The 15,544-nt window shown below is 40.0% G+C and overlaps 1 protein-coding gene across 5 annotated transcripts in view; it reads right to left on the bottom strand.

Moving 5' to 3' along the window:
- Positions 1-15,544, bottom strand: part of BMPR1A (bone morphogenetic protein receptor type 1A) — a 137,381-nt gene that overhangs the window by 35,387 nt on the left and 86,450 nt on the right. The window contains exon 3 of one of the 5 annotated variants that reach the window (XM_042961287.1): positions 14,863-14,917. The exons of the other annotated variants lie outside the window; for them this stretch is intronic. The gene's annotated coding sequence lies outside the window, so the exon portion shown is untranslated. The remainder of the gene's footprint in view (positions 1-14,862; positions 14,918-15,544) is intronic. 5 annotated transcript variants of the gene reach the window in all.

Here is a 15,544-nt window from a genome sequence, read left to right as displayed (position 1 = left end):
TTTCCTAAATATTTATTAAGTACCTATTACATACATGATTCTGTATTAGACACTGAGAATATACTGATGAGGGCAAAATGGACCCAGCCTTCATGGAGTTCATAGTCATTAAACAAGACAATGAAGACAGGCACTGAACAAGACAGTACAAAGCATATGTAATCATAACTTGTGGTAAGTGTGAGGAAAGAAAAGTGCCAGGACCTAGAGAGGAATGGGGCAGGGACTTATTCTCATCTGGAGAGACTAAGGGAAGCCATGCTCAAAAGTGACATTCAAGGTGAGATCTAGAGAATAAAAGCCAGATAAAGAAATGGGGGTGAATTCTAGGCATAAGGAAGAGCCTGTGCAAAGATCTTGAGGCAGAAAGGAGCAATGGAACAATGATATTTCTGAAATGGTGAAAATAAGGGATAGTTGGTAGCATGGGGGTCTGAAGAAACAAGAGAGACAAGGACCAGATCAGGCAAGGGCAGATGAAGGATTTGGGCTTTAAATCCAAGTGGGATGGGAAGGCAACTACCTGGTTTCTATGTAATGAACTGGAGGGGACAAAAGCAGAAGCTAACAGAACAGTAAGGACAGTGTAGTAGTCAGGAGAAAGACAATGGTGGTTAAGATTTGGGTGGTGGTGGTACAGTGGGTAGATACTTCACCAACAGACTTGGAAGGGCTTAGTAATGAATTAGATGTGGGGATAAGGGAGAGTGAGGGGTCAAAGAAGATCTCTACATTTCCGGCATGAGCAATTACTGAGATGAGGACAAGTGGATTTTGAAAGGAATGAGGGGAAGAGATCAAGGGTTCAATTTTAGACATTGGGGATTACCCAAAGGGAAATGTCTAATGGGCACCTGGTCCTGAAGCTTAAAGGACACACTTGGTATTGAAGATATAAATCTATTATGTCAATAGCACAGAGGTATTTGAAGCTATGGCTCTGTATGAGATGGCCTTCTAAGAATGAAAAGAGAAGAGGGTCCCAGAACACCAATGTTTGTTTAAAAACTGGATTAATAAATGCATTAAAACCACAGGGGCGCCTGGGTGGCTCAGTCGGTTCAGTGTCCGACTTTGGCTCTGGTCATGATCTCAAGATTCATGGGTTTGAGCCCTGCGTCGGCTCTGTACTGACAGCTCAGAGCCTAGGGCCTGCTTTGGATTCTGTGTCTCCCTCTCTCTCTGCCCCTCCCCTGCTCATATTCTGTCTCTCTCTGTCTCAAAAATAAATATACATTAAAATAAATAAATAAATAATAAATAAATAAATAAATAAATAAATAAAAGCATTAAAACCATATACATTTATTTGTCATTCAGTGATAAAATAAGTTCATGGTCCAGGATCTATCCTGTGCAATATTAACATAATGTAGATTAGCACAGCTGGAATATAAACTACTATTCACAAGTAGTATGTTTTCACAGGTCAAAAAAAAAAAATCTACCAAAAAACCATTGTGGTGATCTAAAATAAGTCTACAAATGCTCTGACAGTACCTTCAATAGGTGGAGCCTAATTCCATGCCTAGAATTCCCACTGGTCTTAATGAGTCACTGTTAACAAATAAAATGAGATGGAAACAACAGGGTATGACTTCTGAGGCTGGATCATAAAAGGCATTTCAGATTCCTCCTTGTTCTTTCTTAAAACACCCACTTTGAGGGAAGCTAGCTGCCATGTCATAAGGACACTCAACTCAAGCAGCCTTACAGAGAAGGCCCCGCAGCAAGGAGCCAAGGCCTCCTGCTGACAGCATGTGAGTGAGCTACCTTGCACGTGGACCTGGCAGCTTCACAGGTACAATTCATGAGACCCTACACTAGACCCAGCCGGCTAAGCCCCTGGTGGATTCCAGACCCTCAGAAAATGTAGGAGATGATAAATGGTTGTTTGAAGCTGCTAGGTTTTGGCGTAATTTGTTGAGCAGCAACAGAAAACACTCACTGCTATATAACACAATCATTATGAGAAATTTGCTGAAATAATAAAAAGCCTAATCACTGTAAGTTATTGTGCAGCCAAACAAAAAGCAGAAAAATCCGGAAAGCATAGTCAAATCAGAGCATAACAACGAAAGTATAAGATAGTTACAATGCCCAAAGAACTGGTTAATGTAAGTAACATCCATCTTTCTTTCAAAGGAGTAATCAAAAGTATGTTCTTTGTTTTAAAATTATCTCAACAAGTAAGGTTCATTTTCGTGGGGAGAAAACAGTCCCTGGTTCTACTCTATATACTGCTAAACACGTGCTCTTTTCCTTAGCCACAAAATGGGAATGATATTACTAACCCAAACAAGTTAGCAACGTGTCTCAGTATTAACCATTTGATAAATAACAAATGTCTGTTTTATTGTTGTAATTACTATTATTCATAATATAAATACTGATGACCTTCCCTTTATTTGTCCCACCATATTAACTGTTTCTGTAATCACGATATAACAGTAACCATAGTTTGCAACCATTCTTGAAACAGGGTATTTTATAATTCGAACATCTGAAAATAATACATTTTTTAAATTCCTAGAACAATTTGCTGGAATTTTTATATTAAAATTTAAAATATCTAATCTTGCCAAGCTAAGGATATAAGGAAATGCAGATATTTGAAATGTGACATGATCAAAATTTTTAAATGATGCTGGTGTTTAACAGTTATCTTAAAATATTTAGTCCAAATAGGCATCTAGATACATTTACTCTCCTTTGCTATACACACAGACTGGTGCCGTTTCTTCTTCAGGAAAATAAAACTAAGGCAAATTATTCAATAAAATATAAATAATTTCTTTTTAAATAAAAAGTTATAAAGCTTTGCAAACAGGAAGAACCAACAGTTCAATCAGAATTAAAAAAAAAAGACAAAACAAAACAGGAAAAGGCTGAAGTCAGCTGAAAAAACAGACTAAAGTCATTCTTTCCTCTTCCCGTTAAGCCCCCCACCCTTAATTTTTACTTTCTAGTAGTGAGGTTTGGGAATTTTCAACAAGCTGGCCAGCTGCCAATTCCATAAAGTAGTGAGGAGAAAACTCCCCCTTCCAGGGGTCCCTCCCCCTAAGGCAGCTCCAGGCGCCTGGTCTGACAAGCTTTCTGAGAAGGACTAGACTCACTGCAGACTTTCTGGCTCCACAGCCATTGTTTGCATGGCTGCTGTGCTCCTTATCCAGAGCTTGGATTAGCATAAGAATATTGTCTTTTCTCTTAACGAGCAACCCATCCATTCCTTCCCCATTTCTAACCTCTACCCCCAACAATCCCTAAGCTAATATATACACATGCAACCGTAGTATCACCATTCAAGGTTATTTTTATATGAGTGTAAAAAACAATCTCACCCAAATCTAAACATAAACCCTTAAGAAAATAACATGCTTAAATAAATAGTTATGTAAGTGTATCTGTGGTAATACACAGGAATCTCACCAAAAAGCCTGCCTTGGAGGCTATGCTGTGAGAATTTGTGATGAGTGAGACATTCATAATAAGGTCTTTTGGAAAGTCTTACTAAATTCCAAGCTACAGTCGGGATAGAGAAGTTCCACTTTACAAAGACATTTCTAACTGCCATGTCTTCCAACACCTTGAGGTCACTAATTTCATCATCGCCACTGAAATTACTTCCTAACTAGACTTAACTTTTCCCCAAAGCTCAATTACTTATTCAAAGCAAATTTAACACTTTTAACCTTTGTATTCCTGCTTAATCATCTCCTCTTTATTCAAAACCTTTCACTTTCCTTCTGTGCCAACAGACCATTCTCCCCAACACAAGTATGAATTCTTCCAGGAACAGAAAGGCAATTCAAACTAGGATGGTATTATACATTGGTGATGCATTTATATGCCTTACACCCTCACCAGGGCCTCTACAGTAGATGCACAATAAATGCTTCTTGGTTTATGAAGTATTTTCCAAAACAGGAGATACTCTGTTTTCAACCATTCAACTTTATACTACAAATCCCCTAACTTAATGACTCTAGTTTTTCTGTTGGTTTCATTTTATTAAATGAAAAAGCTCACAAATAATTAGAACTAGATCATGCTATACACCAATCTTTGGCACATCCGCACTCAGAAGACATTCTTACTGCCAGCTGTTAATTGAAATGGTCTGGGTGTTGTTCTGTCTCTCCTCTGGAATAAACACAAATGACAAACAAAACAAAACAAAACAAAACAAAACAAAACAAAACAAAACCCGAAGTGAATTAGTGGTTACAGAGATGCCCGGGAGGGACAGCATTTGGTCACCCTGCAGGTGCATTAGAGGTAATGGTGAGCAATACTGTCTGCATTTTCCGCACAGTATTTTTACACGGACAAAATCAGTATAATGTGGCAGTGAAGAGTTCAGGGTCTCGCATGAGACAGATCTAGGTCTTCTGTGCAGATTAAATGAGAGAAACTCAAATACTATTTAATGGTAACTTTATGTTACCATATCATCATCTTTATAATTTGCAAATTAGTTTTACCTGCATTATACCATCTGTATGACCCTAACAGTGAGTAAAATTATTCCTACTTTGACAGAGAAAAGACAGGCTCAGAGAGCTAAAGCAACTTGCTGAATTTCAAATAGCTGGCAACTTGAAGGAACAACTAAAACCTGGGTCTTCGAACCCCAAAGGCTGTGTTTCATCCAGTTGGTACATGAGTAAGTACGAACAGGAAGTTATTTTTTATTGAGCCACGTGAAATTTTATTTCATCTTCACAACTCTACAAGGAAAAGGTGAAGCTCAGCAAAGTTAAGAAACTTGCCCAAGTGCACACAAACAGTAAGAGGCAAGTCTGCTGCTGACAAAGCCCAAATTCCACTTGTTACTGCAAAGTCAGGAGCTGGTAGGTAATGAGAAAAAAAGAGAAACCAGTATGCCTCTTATTACACACCACTGCTTTTCAGAAAGAAAAAAAAAAATCTCAGTACTCAGCTCTGTGATACTGAGCTGGGTCTTTCACCAGCTGGCTCCCTGACAGGCTCAGCCGACAAGGGAACCAGGGGAACAGAGAAAGCTGGAAGAGGGAGAAGGGACTTCCTTCTTCCCAACTTCGCTGTTCCCACCATCTACTTGATTCACACCCTCCACACAGGCGGCAGAAGTAGGTTCCAGGTTTCAGCTTCCTTCCACACTCCCAGAACCAGCCCCAGGGCCCCCATTCAGACTCACTGGTGCCTGCACTCCAAGATCTGAGTGCCAGCTCCTCAAGACCTATGCTCTGAGCTCCTGAGGTGCCAGCAGCAGCCGGGCTCTTAGCTGCCTCCACAGGGACACACTTTCTCCTCTAGGTTCTGAAACCTCAGTCTCCTAGGGGTGGTATCTGCTTCCCACAATGACCATTTCTGCTTAATCCCAGTGTTCCTTTAGCTTTTTTCAATTCTCTAATACCTGGGTAGTCAATTCCCTATACCAAATTCTTCCTGTGAAAACAGCCAGTATGGTTTCAGGGCTCCTGACTGGGCCTTGATCGATACAAATACTTCCAGAAGACATATCTCAGAGAGTAACTGACTATACACGCACTACACACATATTTTCTATGTATTCACTTCATCAAAGAGGAACCAACAACATAGCTAATATTTCCTAAGTGCTATAAAGTGTGTTTTAATATATATTCAAAGAGATTGAAGATATTTTGACCCTAGGAATGAATTCTTCTAGACTCATTACATTTCAATTTTTCTCCCACAAATAATTATAACCCATCGAAGTTACATATTTGTTCAGGATTGGCTAGGCTTTCTATTCTAACCTATGTGACCCCAAATCAAAATGCTTGAAGAATACCAAAATTTTGGTATCAAAACAGATTTTTCTTTTCCTTAAGCAACACTACATGTAATCAAAGACTTTCCTGAGTTAACTCAATCAATCCCTCTGGCCAAAAAATTAATTCAAATGCTAAATCAATCTTTTGTAAAAAAATATTTATTTTGAGAGAGAGAGAGAAAGAGAGAGCGAGCACAAAAGCTGGGGGAGCAGCAGAGAGATAAGGAGGAAGAGAATCCCAAGCAGGCTCCATGCTGTCAGTGCAGAGCCCATTGTGGGGCTCCAACCCATGAACCGTGAGTTCTTGACTTTAGCTGAAATCAAGACTCAGATGCTTAACCGACTGAACCACCAGGTGCCCCTAAATCAATCTTTAAGTGGAATATAACCAACTTCCAAAACAAGGAAAGAAAAAATCAAGCAGAACTTCAAAAATAACAACCAAAAGCCCCCGTCTATATTTCACTCAGGAAACCAAATCATGCCCTCAGTATGAAACAACACCCTTTCAAAAACAGTCACGAGTTTCTGCAAATGTGTCCCTTCCTAAGAAGATCTGGAAATATGCAAGTGACTTTTTGGTTGGTGACAAGGGACCAAAATAGAAAATGCAATTCAATGTGCAGGGACGATCCCTTAAAGAATCAGTTCAACCCAATGTCCATAGTCCTCCCCTTGTTGAGAAATATGGATTCTTGACTAAATGACCTATCATTTTTCATTATTATCTGAAGGCTCCTCTGCGGTTCTAGATGTTCAAGAAGCAACAGCATTAGACCTCTAAGAAGAAAAATTATCTTGATCAAACTAACCTCTGAATGCAATTTTACTTTTACTCTGTTTTTTCTTCTCACTTGACCACTTTAAAAAAAAATCATCGTCTTGCTGTATTAACCACAGTGCTTACACAATGTAAAAACAATTGAAAAATCAACCGAAATTTCTTCTCCACTTTATTCTCTACTTAACAAATTTTTTTAAAAAAAATTCAGAGCACACAGGTTCCCCTGAAGCTCAGGAGTACAGGCGTCCCAGGCTCGGCCACTTGGCATATTCTATCCCCCCACGCTACAAGGAGAGCTCGTCTAATACTAGGACTCAGGACTGTGGCTGTGCCTGCAGAGGCACAGTCACTCTTTCAGACTGAACATGCATAAGAAAACAGCAGCCCAAGAGGCTTTTTGGCAGCTATGCTGGGACTCGGAGGGGAACCAGAAGGCAGAGCCAGGACGCTAAAAGAAGCCAGGTCCTTAGAGTGGTCAGTGAGCAGCAACCTTGCCTGAAGCCTGAATTACTCAGGCACTTGTCAGTTTACAGTCAATAAATTCCCTTTATTTTTTTAGGTCAGAGAGAGTCAGTTTTTCCGTTACAACCAAAAACATTCTAGTTGATAGGAAGGCTTAAGGGAAAGGCACACTTGAATATTCTGGGTTAGCATAAAAACAGTAATTCTGAATAAACTAAACAACAACAGAGACTGGTGTGAGAAAGAGTTACTTTAAAGATAGCTCAAGCAGTATACAAATTTACTTAAAAACGTGACCAGCAGCTACATAAAGAGAAACTCTTACTCCCCAAATCTGCTAGTCCCTCAGTCTTTCCCATGTCGGCTAACAGCCTCTCTACTTTCCAAGTTTCCCAGGCCTAAAATCTTGGGACTCATTCTTCACCACTCTTTCCTTCTTTCTCATATTCCATATCCTGTCAGCAAATCCTGCTCGTTCTACCTTCAAAATATACCCAAAACACATGCGCTTCTCACTACCTCTCTCTAGTCCAGGCCACCAACACTGTTTACCTGGATTACTGAGACAGCCTCCTAACTGGTCTCCCTGCTTGAACCCTTGTCCACCTACAGTATATTGTCAACACAGCAGAGTGGTGATAGGAAGCATGTTAGGTCACATCACTCCCCTGTTCATGCACAGTATGGGCTGATGTCTCCAATGGCCCACAGGACCCCAGCTCCTCCACTCCCAACTGCACTGCGCACCCCCCCCCCCCCCCCCGTCCCAGGACATGCCAGGCCTGGCCCTGCTGCAGGACACCTTGATGTCCATGGGTCCCTCCACCCAGAGCGTTCCCCCCACCCCCAGACATCTGTATGAGTTGATACCTTACCTCTTCCAAGGATTTACTCAAATATCTCGTTCTTATTGACAGTGTTGGTGTTCACCCCTGGCACTCATATCCTCCTTCCCAGATTTATATCTGTTTTTTCTCTTCAGCACTCGTCACCCGATAATTTGATATACATTTTACGAATTATCTCGCTTACTGCTTGCTACCTGCTCCAGAATGCATGCCCCATATGGGCAAGGGTGTTAGTCTATTTTTTCACTCTGTATTGCCAGCACCAAGAAGAGTGTCTGGCCAGCACCAAGAAGAGCTGGTATTCAGTATTTGCTGAGGGAATGACTCAAATATAGCAGAAAGAATGAAAACATTATGCCAATTTCTTTCATATACAAATGAAACCTTCTCAAAAGGGCTGTACTCTGGATAAACTATTCCATTTCCTTATCTCAACACAACTGAAATGATACAAAAACCACACCACTTCCTTCTACTCACTTTGAGCCCTGACGTGTGTCAAGATCCTGTGGGGAAAATTTTCCACTGTTTTCACTGCATATACTCAAGTCTGAGATATAAATTAAAAGGTCTTAAGAAAGTCTTGTACAAGTAAACGTAACTTCTCAGGATCTAAAATATTGCTTAAGGCAAACAATGGCTTGGGTTATACTTCTGACAGTACCACATAGTTATAACAAGTTAAAGAACTGTGGAAATAATCACAGAGAAAGAGAAAACACAGCCCTTTCTTTCGTACAATGTGGTCTGACAAAAGGAACTGCAAACCGTCCAAGCTCGACTGCAATACTTCAGTAAGCAAAGTAAGTTTCAAAGGCAATATTTACAAGTAAACTGCAGGTCACCAAAGGCCCTGAGTAAACCAGAAGGCGTTGCAATCAGATCATCCGTAATTCTTCCCTGTATTAAACCACAAACTACAGAAAACTAAACCTTGTGAACCAGTGGGTCTAAGAAAGAGCACCCTCGAGACTATAAATCCCGTTTATTAACATGAAGCACCTGGAAATCCAGGAAGCAATTCACCCTGCGGACGAACATTTAGGTTTTATTTTTGTTACTCTGTGTCAGAACATTGCTTCAGGTTAAAACATGCTGGTTCAGAGTAGTTTGCTGAAGAAGTTCTGTGGCGTGGGATGGAGTCCCCCCCCCCCCTTTTAGTATCTTTCAGCTGAGATACCTAGTTTAAATACTTATCAACTTATATTTTTATTTTAAAGAAAGTACTATAGGTAAGCACTGTCTTCAGGTCAGGCGGCCTCTGAGTTAATTCGAATTCTGCCTTAGGTGCCTAGCTGATCCTGACCGATTCACTTCCCTCTGTGGGCCTTGGTTTCCTTATTTGTAAAATAATGCCATGAAGTCTTCCACATCTCAATCCTGTGAGTCTATGAACTGTGCCCACTCAATACAGTACTTCAAAGATTTAACCTAAGAATTACCTAGATGTTACTGTATATACCTGCAACTAATAGAACACTGTAAGTGAACTGCACTGGATTTACCACCACGGCTTTAAAAAAAGATTACCTAGGTGCTGAGTAAAGCAGGGCAAAAACCATGAATTCACATCCCCTCCCTCTGAGGTAACCGCTATTCTGAATGTGGTATTTAACATCCATGGCTTCGTAGGCTTTTGCCGTATATAATACATACCCCAAACAATACACAGCATTGCTTTGCCTATTTTTGAATCTTCTATAGCTGTATAAAAAACTGTATCATTCTATATGTATATTTTTATATTTGCTTATTTTTCACTCAACATTGTGAGTGATTTCCACAATATTTTTGAATTTTTCATTCATTGTCATTGTTACATAGAGTGTTCATTCTATGAATACCTTACAGCTGTACTGATCCATTCTCCTGTTGATTGATGATATAAGTTGTTTCCATATTCTGGTATAAGCAGTGCTTATAATAAGCATAAGCATAGTAAGCAAAGCACTTGAATAGCTGCTTCTGCTGTTGCTGTTTGAGCAAATAAATCTGTAAGGCAGAATCCCAGAAGTAGGACCCTGGGTCCAATGGTAGTGCTGGTAGATATTTTGGTAACTTCCCTGGGACTGTGACATTTTGCACTTCCAAATACAAAACACTGATGTAAGGACAATGTTTAAATACTCCTAAAGGACACAGAATAAATGTTAACACATGGAAAGACATTATATTATGTATAGAAAGCCTCAATATCATGACTATTCATTTTCCCTACGTTAATTATAAATTTACTGATACTCTTTATCACATTAAAGTTCCATTCTCTTCTTAGTTTGCTAAGAGTTTTCATCATAAATGGGGTCAAATTTTATTGTGTTTTTTCTCCATCTACTGATATGATCACAGTGTTCCTCTTTCCATGTGTTAATGGATAAATTAATTAGGAATGATCCATATTAAAAGCTTTCTTAAAGAGTAAATAATCTGTGCTAGTTTAAAAAAAATTTTTGTTTTTACATTTATTTATTTTTGAGAAACAGAGTGAGACAAGGCATGAGCGGGGGAGGGGCAGAGAGAATAGGAGACACAGAATCTGAAGCAGGCTCCAGGCTGTCAGCACAGAGCCTGATGCGGGGCTTGAACCCATGAACTGTGAGATCATGACCGGAGTCGAAGTCAGACACTCAACTGACTGAGCCTCCCAGGTGCCCCAATGTGCTAGTTTTTAAAGATGTCCACAAATTCTTTCATATTCCTTTTTTCAAGAGGTGGGACCTAATTACTTTGAGTGTGTGCTGGACTGACAAACAGATGAAGGTGAAAGTGACCAACTATGTGCTGACAGTAGGTCTTAAGAGGCAATGCAGCTTTCTCCTTGCTCTCTTTCTTGGGTCATTCGCTCTGGGGTGAAGAACTGAGAGGCCTCCTGCCAACAGCTGTAAGAGTGCACCATCTTGGAAGTAGATTCTCCTCCAGGAGAGCTTTCAGGTGAAGGTAGCTCCTGCTGGCATCCTAACTACAACCTCTTGAAACACTCTGAGCCCAAACCATCCAGTACACTACTTTTAAATTCATTTAAGTTAATTTAAGTTTTTGTTGTTTCAAGTCCCTAAGTTTTGGGATAAATTGTTATGCAGCAATAATTTACACACCATCCTTGGATTCCTGGGATAAATTCAATTTTGTCATTATTGAATAGTAAATTGGTCTTTGTCCCTGGTTCCTAGAAGGGAACCTCTAAAGTAAATTTTTGGAATTTCCTGGGTAACAGGAGTGTCTTTGTTATGTATGAGCCTCACAGATCATACCTGAGTTTATGACTCAGGATGGGGGCTGGTCACCAAAAAGACCAACCATGTGATTATAGAGGATTGGGGCACTGAATCAGCCCCACCTCTGGGGAGGGGACAGGGCTGAAGATTGGGTTCAATCATGTAGCCAATTGTTCAATCATGCCTACACAATGAAACGCCAATAAAAACACTGTACACCCTAGCTGAGATAAGTTTCCTGTAAACACACCAATGTGCCAGGAAGATGACATACCCTGATTCCAGGGGGACAGGAGGCCTCACCTTTGGAATTCTCACAGGCCTCATCCTATGTGTCTCTTCATTTGGCTGGTCCCAATATGTATCCTTTATAATAAAATGATCATTGTACATGTACCACTTTCTTGAATCCTGTGAGACATTTTAGTGAATCATTAAACAAAGTCTGAGGGGATCAGGGAATCCTCTGGGATTTGCAGTTCCAGACTTGTTACTGGCATCTCAAGAAAGGGCAGTCTTTTTTTTGTTTGTTTTTTAAATGTTTCTTTATTTTTGAGAGAGAGTGAGCACGAGTGGGGGAGGGGCAGAAAGAGAAGGAGACAAAGAATCTGAAACAGGCTCCAGGCTCTTAGCTGTTAGCACACCACCCAATGTAAGGCTTGAACTCAAACTACGAGATAACGACCTGAGCCAAAGTCAGATGCTTAACCCAGGCGTCCCACAAGTGAGGGCAGTCTTGTTGGGGGACTGTGCCCTTATACCTGATGCTGACGTTGGGTAAGTATTATCAGAATGGTACTGCAGTATTGTAGATATAATTATGTTTATTTTTTTTTTTTAATTTTATTTTTGAGACAGAGAGAGACAGAGCATGAGCAGGGGAGGGGCAGAGAGAGAGGGAGACACAGAATCTGAAGCAGGCTCCAGGCTCTGAGCTATCAGCACAGAGCCTGACGCGGGGCTTGAACTCACAGACTGTGAGATCATGACCTGAGCTGAAGTCGGACGCTCAACCGACTGAGCCACCCAGGCGCCCTGATATGATTATGTTTAAATATACTCTCGGATTTGTTTTGCTAGAATTTTGTTATGTTTTACATCTGTATTCATAAGCAAGACTGGCCTATCACATTATCCATGTCTGGTTTTGGTATAAAAGTTATACTAGCCACACAGAATAAGTTGAGGAACTTGCTTTATTTTGCTGTTCTCTGGATCAATACGTATAAATTTGGACATATTTACCACTAGAATAGTTTGATAGAATAGTTTGAGTTTGATAGAACTCAGTTTTAAAATCATCTGGGCCAATGTGGCGCCTGGGTGGCTCTGTCAGTTGAGACTCCCAACTCTTGATTTCGGCTCAGGCCATGATCTCACGGGTCCATGGATTTGAGCCCCGCATCTGGCTCTGTGCAGACAGTATGGAGCCTGCTTGGGATTCTCTCTTTCCCTCTCTCTGGCCCTCTTCTGCTCACTGCCTTCTCTCTTCCTCTCTCAAAAGAAATAAAAACAAAGAAATAAAAATAAGATAAAATCATCTGGGCCAAGAGGTGCCTGGCTGGCTCAGATAGTATAGCATGTGGCTCTTTTGATTTGGGGGTTGAGTTTGAGACCCACATTGGGTGTAGGGATTGCTTACAAATAAAATCTTTTAAATTTCTTTTAAGTTTATTTATTTATTTTGAGAGAGAGAAAGAGAGAGTGAGAACGAGCATCGGAGCTGGGGACAGGTAGAGAGGTAGAGAGAGAGAGAGAGAGAGAGAGAGAGAGAGAGAGAGAATCCCAAGCAGGCCCTATGGCACCAGTGCAAAGCCCGACATGGGGCTCAGTCTCATGAACTTTGAGATCATGACCTGAACTGAAATCAAGAGTCAGACGTTTAACCCACTGAGCCACGCAGGTACCGCTATTAAGTTACTTTTTTCTTTTAATGTTTATTTTATTTATCTTGGGAGAGAGAGAGAGAGAGAGAGAGCACGAGCGAGCAGGGGAGGGGCAGAGAGAGGGAGAGAGAAAATCCTAAGCAGGCTCTGCTCTGTCAGTACAGAGCCCAATGTGGGGCTCGATCTCATGAATCATGAGATCATGACCTGAGCAGAAATTAAGACTCGGACACTTAACCAACTAAGCCACCCAGGCGCCCCTACTAAGTTACCTTTTAAAAAGAAAACTGTCATTTTATTTAAATTATAAAATTTATTGACATAAAGTATTCTCTGATTTAAAAAAAAATCTCTTCTGTATTTGAAGTCACGTGCCCCCCTGTTTACATACCCAATACTATTTGTGTTTTCTGGGTTTTTCTTGACCATTTAAATGATTTATTTTATCAGCCTTCTCAAGAACCAATTTTTGGCTTTTGTAATCCTTTCCTATATATGTTAAAATATAATTTAAAACCCCAATTCTATCACTTATTACATAGAAGCTTGCATAAGCTTCTCTCTGTGACTCAGTCTTCTCATCTATAAAGTGGGAATAATAACCGTACTTACCCCACAAGGTTATAAAGATTAAATGAAATAATCCCTGTAAAGCATATGGAACAATACAAGGGCTAAATAGCAAGTGCTGGCTTTTATCTTCATCATCTGTTTACTTCTCTTGAATTTATTCTGTTGTTCTTTTCCTAATTTAGGTTAGATACTTAGCTTATTAATACTTTTAATTTTTTGAATTTGAGTATTTAAGGCCTCAATGTGTCAGACAAGTATTAACATCCAAGTTTGCTTTATTGTTAAGTTCTAGATGTTTTCTGATTTGTACTGTCATTTTATTTTTGAGCTGTGGGATTTACAGAAGTCTGTTTTAAAATTTCCAAACATGGGTGTGTATATACTGTTTGCTATTCATTTTTAGTTACGTGCACTTGTTGGCAAAAACTATGGCTGATACGATTATTTAAAATGTTTTAAAACTATTTATTTATATTTTAAAATGTATTACAATTTGCTATACAGCCTAGTAAATGGTCACATTTAATAAAATGCTAACTTCTAGAACCAAATGACCTTGTCATGCTCTCTGCTTTAAAAATCTATGAATATTCTCATTTTAATAGGGTAGAATTAGCAAGACACCAGAAGAAGTGTCATAACCTGGCCTCTGCCAGCCTTTCGAATATCCTCCTCCTCCTCCTCCACACCCTTCCAACGCTCTAACTGTACTGAAATCACAGTAGCGCTCTCTCTATAGGCATTCCCTCCAGACTTCCATTCCTTTGCACAGCCTCTGTGCTTCACCAGGTTGAGCCTAATTTATTCTTCAAGAATTGGTCCACAAGAAATCCTGGCAGGCAATCCCCGATCCTTCCTCAGCAGGCTGAGTGAGGTCCCATCTCTACTTCCAGCGCACCCAGAACATTGACCATAGTTGCTTCACAGCTCTTGGCTAACATTCATTTAAAAACTATTTATTAATCCCTTGGTATGTGCTCTATGCTGATTACACAACAGTAAATGAAACAGACATGATTCCTCCCATTAAAAGACTTATATAGTCGGGTGAGTTTTTGACTTATCTTGAAGCATCTGTAATCTCCATTTTCTGGCACATAACTAAACAAAGCAATAAATGCTCAATAAATGAATAAAAGGAATAAAAAATTATATTAATCTCTTAAGAGAAACATAATTGAGGAGTTAAATTCACTATAAAAACCACATAACATACTTTAATATTCTTTATAAGTATGCTGGCATCTAAAAATGCATCTCCAAACCTTACAGTTATAGCCAGTAACTACCAATCCAGTAATCTCTATCTTACCTCTATCCAAGTACTAGCTAAGGAACTTCACTCCCATAATCACCTCTGGTGATTTCTAGATAATCAGAGAAAAGAAATTTAGATCCAAGTCATGAAATAGGGGAATCTCCATATATTCAAAAGCCCTCTTCCTAAAATATTTCGGGCTTATTTCATGTTTTGAATTATCTTAGCTCTAAGTTTATTAGTTTTTACTTATCACACTTTCCTTTATTTTGAGAGATACAGACACAGGGCAAGTCCGGGAGGGGCAGAGAGGGTGGGGGGGATGAGAGAGAGAGAGAGAGAGAGAGAGAGAGGAGAGAGAGAGAGAGAGAGAGAGAGAGAGAGAGAGAGAGAGAGAGTGTTCCAAGCAGGCTCTGTACTGGGTCCTGATGCAGGACTCAAACCCATGAAGCTGCGAGATCACGACCTGAGCCGAAACCTAGAGTCAGATGCTCAACCGACTGAGCCACCCAGGTGACCCTCTTATCATACTTTAAAAAAAAAAAAAAAAAAAGTTTATCTTTATTTATTTTGAGAGAGACAGAGTGTGTGTGTGTGAGTGAAGGAGGAGCAGAGAGAGAGAGGGAGAGCGAGAATCCCAAGCAGGCTCTGTGTTCATGCAGGGCTTGATCCCACAAACTGTGAGATCATGACTTGAGCCGAAATCAATAGTCAGACACTTAATAGAATGAGCCAC

The sequence above is a fragment of the Panthera tigris genome, chromosome D2 (genome assembly GCF_018350195.1).
Source record: "Panthera tigris isolate Pti1 chromosome D2, P.tigris_Pti1_mat1.1, whole genome shotgun sequence".
Classification (NCBI taxonomy): Eukaryota; Metazoa; Chordata; class Mammalia; order Carnivora; family Felidae; genus Panthera; species Panthera tigris.
The sequence above is the reverse complement of the archived record's forward strand: the minus strand, read 5'-3'. Positions and strand labels throughout refer to the sequence as shown.